The sequence below is a fragment of the Garra rufa genome, chromosome 4, assembly GCF_049309525.1.
Source record: "Garra rufa chromosome 4, GarRuf1.0, whole genome shotgun sequence".
NCBI lineage: Eukaryota > Metazoa > Chordata > Actinopteri > Cypriniformes > Cyprinidae > Garra > Garra rufa.
In genome coordinates, this window is record NC_133364.1 from 36,869,910 (window position 1) to 36,878,379 (window position 8,470).

Below are 8,470 nucleotides of genomic sequence, written 5' to 3' on the forward strand. Positions count from 1 at the left end.
CGGGTAACCTGGGCAACCTCACGGTGATAACTAACAAAATGGTGAGCTTAGTGCAAGCTTAGTGGTTTGGACTTAACACACACAGCAGGGGAGAGTGGGGACAGTTGCAACACTTTTTGCATTTCCTTTAGTTTCTCAGGGACTGTTTGTATTAGAAAGCCAAAATTTTAATACAATAAAGCCACATGTGGCAGCTAGTCACCCATATTGCTGCAACATGTGTACATATTATAATATACGTATAATTTACAATTAAATAGACAAAGTGAAATGTTGCAATTGTCCCCACATTAGGGGACAGTTGCAACATTCAACAAAATGTAATGAAATCATTATTAAATATCATTTTGCAATTTCTTTATTATATTTGTGCATAGTCACGGTCTTTAATAATGTAAATTGGCTGTAAAAAAAAAAAAGAATAGTAAATGGAAAACATTCTTACGTAACAAGTAGATTTTGACCTGTTCAATTAAAAAAGGAGAGATACCTAACTGTTAAAGGGGTTTATTAGTATTATCATTATAAAATTACAATTATGTAATGTTATGGCAAGCTTTTAAATCAATATTGTGGTAAGGGACAGCATACTGGGACGGTTGCAACTTGCAACAGTGTGTCCCTACAGTGATAGCCGTGATAAAATTGGTATATTAGCTTGACAACATACCATTGGCAGTGGCACACATTAGGTATGCCTATTAGAAGCTAAGAACGCACTGATTCAAATGTTATGTTTTTACAATGCCTCACACAAACAACTTAGACACTATGACCAAATATCTCACCTTTAAAACAATACTTTTTTTTAGCAAGAAAATTATTTCGTAGTAGGAAGTATGAGGGGCCAATAAAGCATGTGCAGTATGAATATCATCACTGTATCTTATTCCTGCTTGAAGAAATAAGCAATGTTGCAACCATCCCCACTCTCCCATACTCATGCTATTTTTCATCCCCAATGGGAAGGAGGGTTGGACGTACCAAATGTGATATGGATTCATACCAGCATGCGGATTTCCCATCTTCTGAATATGCTGATTAACAATGACAAAGATGTAAGGGAATTGGCTCTATCTTCGCTGTTTTTGGATGTAAGGAGACGCAAGGTGCCACTGGCCAGGGAGTCAGAGCCCCACTTCCTTGGATTCAAAAGAAAACCCAGCGGGAAACTTGACGGTCACTCTGCTGGTTTTGGTGTCTGGTCAGATTGGCCGGACCTGAATGTTCTCTGTGTTTGAACTGGAGTATCATTGAGTATTATTGAAGTGGGTGCGGTCTGACTCTGAGATCATGAGAGTTTCAGAGGATATTATCACCGACCCCAGGACTTATGTTAAGGTTATAGTTACCCGTTGACAGCTGAAACTGCCCAGCGATCTCTCTTGGATTTACATCAATATTATCAAAAACAGCATTGGACTGGACTGAAACTTCAGGAAAAACTTGCATGTCTTTCTTCTGCTGATCATTCTGTTTCACATTTATTTCTTAAGAATACTGCACACAGTGAGGACCTTATTATTTTTACAGTAAAAGCCAGATAACAAGTTCTTCCTACTAGACACAACCTTTCTATCTGGGTTCCTGCAAATCTGGGGCCAGATTCACAAAACATTCTTAAGAAGAAATTTCTTCTTAACTGCCATTTTTTAAAATAAGAAAAAAGTTAAGAATGTTTTGTATTGCCAAAAATTCGTCTTAAGAATATTCTTACCTTTTTACTTAAGATTGTTCTTAAGACAAAAATCAAGAAAGTATTAATTCTTGAAAAGAATCTTCTTAAAAACCATCGTAAATAACTTCTTAAAGTTAGGATAGCCCCAGACTTGTCTTAAATCCCAAATAGTAAGATTTATTAAATTAATTTATTGGGTTATTTCAAATTAACTGTTATATTTAAGCATTGCAACACTACTAGCTACATATAATACATATTAGGACTATAGAGATGAGCACAAGTTCTATGAAGTGACAGCAATCATCGGTCATGATTAGCCTATGACCCAAATTTTGGGTCAGATAGGGAGATTTAATTTATTTTTTAATATTTTTTTATTTAGCCTATAAATATGGCATAACCTTTGGCCACATTTGAATGCGCAGGGCGCGTTTGCTGTAGTAGAGCGTGCACACAACGGAAGCGTTCAATCGGATATTTTCATATTTGGTAGCTTAGGACACACACAGGCTGGTAGTAAGAGGGCTTTAACAACTTGGGATGCCCAAAAAGAGGGCTAAATGGCTAGCAAAGTATTGTGCCTTGTCTGCTATTATTATTATGGACAGTCGCCATATACAGTATGGCGGACTCGTTGTTTATATCCATATGCGTCATATTGTGAAGATCTAATGTATGCCACTGCTCCATTATTTTTGTACATGTATTTAACTGCATCTGCATCTGCATCTTATTTATGTCCCTGTAAAGTAAATAGTTCAAATATGTGTTAAGTTAGAAACTGAGCAGAGGGTTTTCTTTTAAATTTAAAATCGGTATTTACATATACCAATTTAAAGCTGCTGAATTCTTAATTCAGAATGAATCTTTATGTCTGAATTCAGACATTCTTTAGACATATTATAACTTCAGAGTACTTTTTCTTAAGTAGGGAGATGCCTAAAGACCACTCACTAAACTTGTCCATTTGAACTGCCCTGACAGCCCTGTCTGTCCTGTCTCTGTTCAATGTTTCTTTGTTTGTTTTATGTCTAAGCACATGTCTGTGTCTTTGTTTGTCCTGGCCATGTGCTCCCTTTACCCTACCCCCTTGTTTTCAGTTTCCATGCCCCCTTATTTAGTCCTTGAGTGTAGTAACCTGTCCTTCTCGTTTGGTCCTTGTTTGTCTTAGTGTTTTCACCTGATCCTCGAGTCCTCTCCTCCCTTTTTATTGTGCTCATTTCCCTCTTGTCTTGGCTGGTTTGTTTTTTGTGTGCGCCTTTGAGTACATGTTTCTAGCTAATGTCTTTAGTCTTGTTGGAGCTTGTTATTCTGTGTTTTTTCCCCGGTTTAGTTTAGTTTTTTCCCCCTCTCTTGCTAGATTCTAGTTTTTACTTTTGTTTCTAGTCTCGCTCCTGTCTTTATTGTTTATTTATTTAGATTTTTTTTTTTTTCAGCAAGATAGCTGTCCTATTTCTTTTTGCTAGTAGTTCAAGTCTTTTGTTTATAGCTTACCTATTCTTTCTCTTTTGGTTTTATTAAGTTTAATTTAGTTTTTTTTCCTAGTATTTTACCTTTTGTTTGCACTTTTCAGTCTTTTCCCCCCGTCTTATTTTATTTATTTTTTTGCAAGTTTTTGCTTTTTTATCCATTTTTTGTTGTTGTTGTTGTTGTTGTTGTTGTTGTTGTCGTCTTGTCTTTGTGTTTGTTGAGTTGAGTTGGTTCCTGCCCTGTCTCCTGACCAAAATAAGTGAGCCAATGCAACCTCATTGGATTTGCATTTGACACACAGAGGGATAAATATTCTGTAATTTGGTATGAGAGAAATGCAGTCTATGGATAACTTTAAACTGAATTAGCTGAAAATTAGAGTTAAGGGAACAAGACCTAATGTCTTCCAGTGCCTTAGTCCAGTTATCCTCTGAAAAATCTAAGCCCAAATCCTTTTCCCAAGACATGTTTATGTATTGTGTAGAAGGAGTTCTATAGTCATTTAAGTATTCAACATATTGAGAGACAAGACCCTTCGAATCAAGTTCAGAGGTCATACATAAATAAAGATATTCAGGGGGCTTTCAAAATTAGAGATATTACTTTTAGCGTAATTCCGTTCTTGTAAATATTTGAAAAAGTGAGAGGGAGGTAGATTGTCATTGTCTATATATAAATCTTCTATAGACTGAACTCCTTTTTCTTTCCTGACTGTGAGGGGGGGAATGCATGATTGCAAACTTTTTGCAGGTCTGAGGGAGTTTAAAGATCTTTCTGAGCTGATACCAAATCCAAAGAGAATTTAAAACAATAGGGTTACATTTCTTAAATGTTCTGATAGGTTTGTTTTCTGGGAGGATTCCTGCATATCCCGCTCAATAGCCAGCCAAGCAGGAAGGTTAACGTTTGATTTCCCAAGACATGCAACCCACCAATACATTAATGCCCTTACAGTACATTGGCTGCCCAATAGTAATGCTGAAAACAGGGAAGACCAGGTCCTCAGACCTCTCTTGTTTTACAAATGTGCGCTTTAGATATACAATGGACTCTATATCCCCAGATAAATGGCATGATTACAGCAACAAGTGTTTTAAAGAATAACTGGGTTAAAAAGACAGGAACATTTTGAAACAAATAAAGAAATCTAGGTAGGGTAACCATTTTGGGTTAGAAAGTTTGTGGCTATCTCACTTAAAGGAGTACTTAACTTTTAGAACAAAAATTTAGAGATAATGTACTCAGCATCTTGCCAAGATGTTCATGTCTTTCTATCTTCAGTCATAAGGAAATTATGTTTTTTGAGGATTTCAGGATTTCTCTCCATATAGTGGACTTCTATGGTCGAGTTTGAACTTCCAAAATGCAGTTTCAATGCAATTTCAAATGGCTCTAAACGATCACAGCCGAGGAAAGAATGGTCTTGTCTAGCAAAAAAAAAAAAAAGACAATTTATAAACTTTTTAACCTCAAATGCTCATCTTTTCTAGCTCTCTGCCCAGATAGCACAGGTATGTCTGCAAGATGTCTGTTAAAGATCTCTTGATCTGGAAAGCATCTGCTGTGTACAAATGTCTGGCAGACATCTGTAAGAAAAAAAACAAGTCAAATTTAAGTGCGTTTGTGCTTGAAATAAGCAAAATAATCTTCCAATGGGGTAAGAAAAATAAAAAATGTTTTGCCTGTTCTAAGTACAAATTCACTTAATTTTAACTTTTTTTTTTAATCCTTCTTGATTTAAGAATTTGTAGATATTTTGGTTAAAAACAAGACAAAAAGATCTAAGCAAGAAAAGCATTTTTTCCAGTGTACACCTATTTAAGTAAGTCACCCAAAAGTATATAGCAAATGCAAAACACTTTGCACTTAAGAGCGTCCAGGAAAGGGAACAACACGAATAACAAAAGCTTCCCTTAGCCGACAACTTAGTATTCTAATGTTAATAAGTGCAATCAAAACTACAATTTAAAAAGAAACCAACAGCAAGAGAAAAATGTTTCTAGCAGCAGCTAAATGTACAAACGCCTACTGAACGTCATTATTAAGCAAACACTTATGCGTTGCTGCCTTCGTTGTGTAATCGCTTCTCCGCAACAATTCAAATGAGAATGAAGAATAATAGTATTGCCGTTACAATATTGTGAGCTTTGAAATTAGAAACATCAGGACAGAGAAGCAACTTTAGTCATATGAGGTTGTTTCTTTCAAACTTAAATGGCTAAACTAAGCTAACAGATTTATATAATGCAGTTTGGAGAATTATTGTAATATATTAGCCTATATTTTAAATTATAGAGGTTTCAGGTTTTCCTGTAGAACCCCAGAAATAATCTTCCAGAATAAATAAATAAAATAAAATGTAATAATATTAATATTACCTTTTATTTTAAATGATCTCTGTCAGTTTGTGAGCAGCGTCCATATTAACTGGTTACCGAAAGACCATTTTTGAGGCACGTCAAATGCTAAACTCAGCAATGTAAAGATTAAAAATCACGGACGTCTTATATATATTTCTGCAAATATCGGTGTGTTTCACTTATTGGTAGTATTTCTGATAATTGTTCAAGCATCACATCTGTGTTTATTTATAAGTGCACTGCAAAAAATACTTTTCTTACTTAGACTTTTTGTCTTGTTTCCAGCCAGAATATCTAAAAATTCTTAAATCGAGAAAGATTTTCTAGATGAGTAAAAATTATTGTCTTGTTTTCAGAAAAAAAAAGTCTAAATTAAGTACATTTTTGCTTGAAACAAGCAAAATAATCTTGTTTTCTGTTTGAAATAAGATTTTTTTTCTTACCCCATTGGCAGATTTTTTGGCTTGGTTTTTGTCTGATTTTTTTTTTTTTCACTTGTTTAGAAAATCCTTCTTGATTTAAGAATTTTTTGATATTTTGGCTGGAAACAAGACAAAAAAATCTAAGCTAGAAAAGCATTTTTTGCAGTGTTTTGCAGAGAACAAATAAAATTATCCGCCAATGGTGTAAGAGAGAGAAAAAAAACATATTTCAAAAAAAAAAAAAAAAACGATTATTTTTCTTACCCCATTGGCAGATTTTAAGTTTGTTTCAAATAAAAACTCACTTAATTTTGACTTTTTTCTTCTGAAAACAAGATAATTTTTCTTGTCTAGAAATCCTTATTGATTTAAGAATTTTTGGATATTTTGGCTAAAAACAAGACAACAAAATACATATAAGAAAAGCATTTTTTTGCAATGTGAAGTTAAAAAAAAAAGGCCAATCTTCATCTCATTTATTTACTGCTGCCAAATGTTCAGGTTACATTGAAACCATTACAGGGCCACATTAGTAAATGCGATAACAGCATTGCAGCTCATTGATTTATTTATGCATCTAATTTTTACCCTTTGTTTTGACCCACATATTGTATTCATTCAGGATTTCGAATGAATTATATCCACATTAAATGGCACTTTTATTTAAGGAAGCATATTTTTTAAATTGCAAGTGTAGTTGGAAAAGTTTATCAGAATACCAATTCATCTGGAATACCACTACATCTATACTTACCTGATAAAGTGCATATATTCAGGTATTAACATGACAGTTTCGATAGGTAGACCACACCCACATAATGATGTCACAAGAGCGAATGATATATAAACTTGAGTAGGAATACAGCTGAGGATGCAGAGATTCATTGTACATCCTTCCACACAGACAAAATGGCAATCTACAAGGTGACTGTATATACTGTTAGACAGATGAATATGGAGAAAATGGACATTTTCCTGACACTGATGGACTCACAGAAGCAGAGCAGTAAAAAAACCCTGGTGGACCGATCCTGGTTTTCTTGTTTTAAAACGGTAAGAACTTTAAAAAATATAAATGTGTGTGTGTGTGTGTGTGTGTGTGTGTGTGTGTGTGTGTGTGTGTGTATATATATATATATATATATATATATATATATATTCAAGAGAAAATTTAAGTAAGAAAATAATTTTTGCTGCAAAAAATGTGTCTTGTTTCCAACCAAAATATCAAAAAATTCTTAAATCAAGAAGGATTTTTTAGACAAGTAAAAAATATTTTCTTAAGTTAAATGTGTTTTTGCTTGAAACAAGATTGTTTTGCTTAATTAATTTTTACTTAATTTTGACTTGTTTTTACTGAAAACCATGAAAATAATTTTTACTTGTCTAGAAAATGATTCTTGATTTAAAAATGTGTAGATTCTTTGGCTGGAAACAAGTAAAAAAATAAAATATATATATATATTTTTTACAGTGTTATATATACAGTATATAGACACTTGCTGCCACCTATTTGCAGTTACTTTCAGATTTAAAATATATCTTAGCTTTGCATTTTCCCACCATTTCATATTTTCACAAAAAAAAAAAAAAAAAAAGATTATAAACACCAACAAGTTTTGCATGTAAATGCATACAGTGCCCTCCGCTAATATTGGCACCCTTGGTAAATATGAGCAAAGATGGATGTGAAAATAAATCTGCATAATTTATCCTTTTGAGCTTTCATTCAAAAAATTCGCAAAATTCGAACCTGTCATTGAAGTTAATCAATCGAACCTATGTTTTCTCTATTTCACCTTGGCCACTATTATTGGCACCCAATTATTGTAACATCCTTTTCCCAAGATAACAGCTCTGAGTTTTCTAATGAGTTTGGAGAACACCTGACAAGAGATCAGAGACCTTTCCTTCTTTCCAAACAGAATCTCTCTAGATTCTCCAGAATCTCTTTATTTTTAGCTTCATGTTGGTGGTGCTTCTCTTCAGTTTCTATACAGGGTTCAGGTCAGGGATATGGCCATGGTAGAAGCTTTATTCTGTGCTCAGTGACAATTTTGTGTTGATTTTGATGTTAGTTTTGGATCATCGTCCTTCTGGAAGATGCAACCACGGCCCATTATAAGATTTTTTATCTGCTGGTATTTGATAGAATCCATGAAGCCATGTATCTAAACAAGATGTCCAGGACCTCCGGCAGAGAAATAGGTCCACAACATTAAAGACCCAGAAGTATTTTTAACCGTGGGCATGGGGTACTTTATTATCCCTGTCTGCACCAAACCCATCTGGAGGGTTAGCTGCCGAAAAGCTCATTTTTAGTTTCATCTGACCATAGAAGCCAGTCCTGTTTGAAGCCCCAATCATGTCTGACAAGTGAATACACTGGAGTTTGTTTTTGGGTGAGCCAGGAGGATTTTATCTTGAAACCCTGTGGATCAACATGTGGTGATGTAGGGGCGGTTTGATCATTTTATTTTAGGCTTTCTGACCCCAAGACTCAACAATTCTCTGCAATTCTCCAACTGTGATCCTTG

At 34.4% G+C, this 8,470-nt stretch overlaps 1 protein-coding gene across 1 annotated transcript in view; it reads left to right on the forward strand.

Annotated features, from left to right (window-relative positions):
* LOC141333945 (uncharacterized) overlaps window positions 1-8,470 on the forward strand; it is a 140,862-nt gene that overhangs the window by 42,559 nt on the left and 89,833 nt on the right. The window lies entirely within an intron of this gene.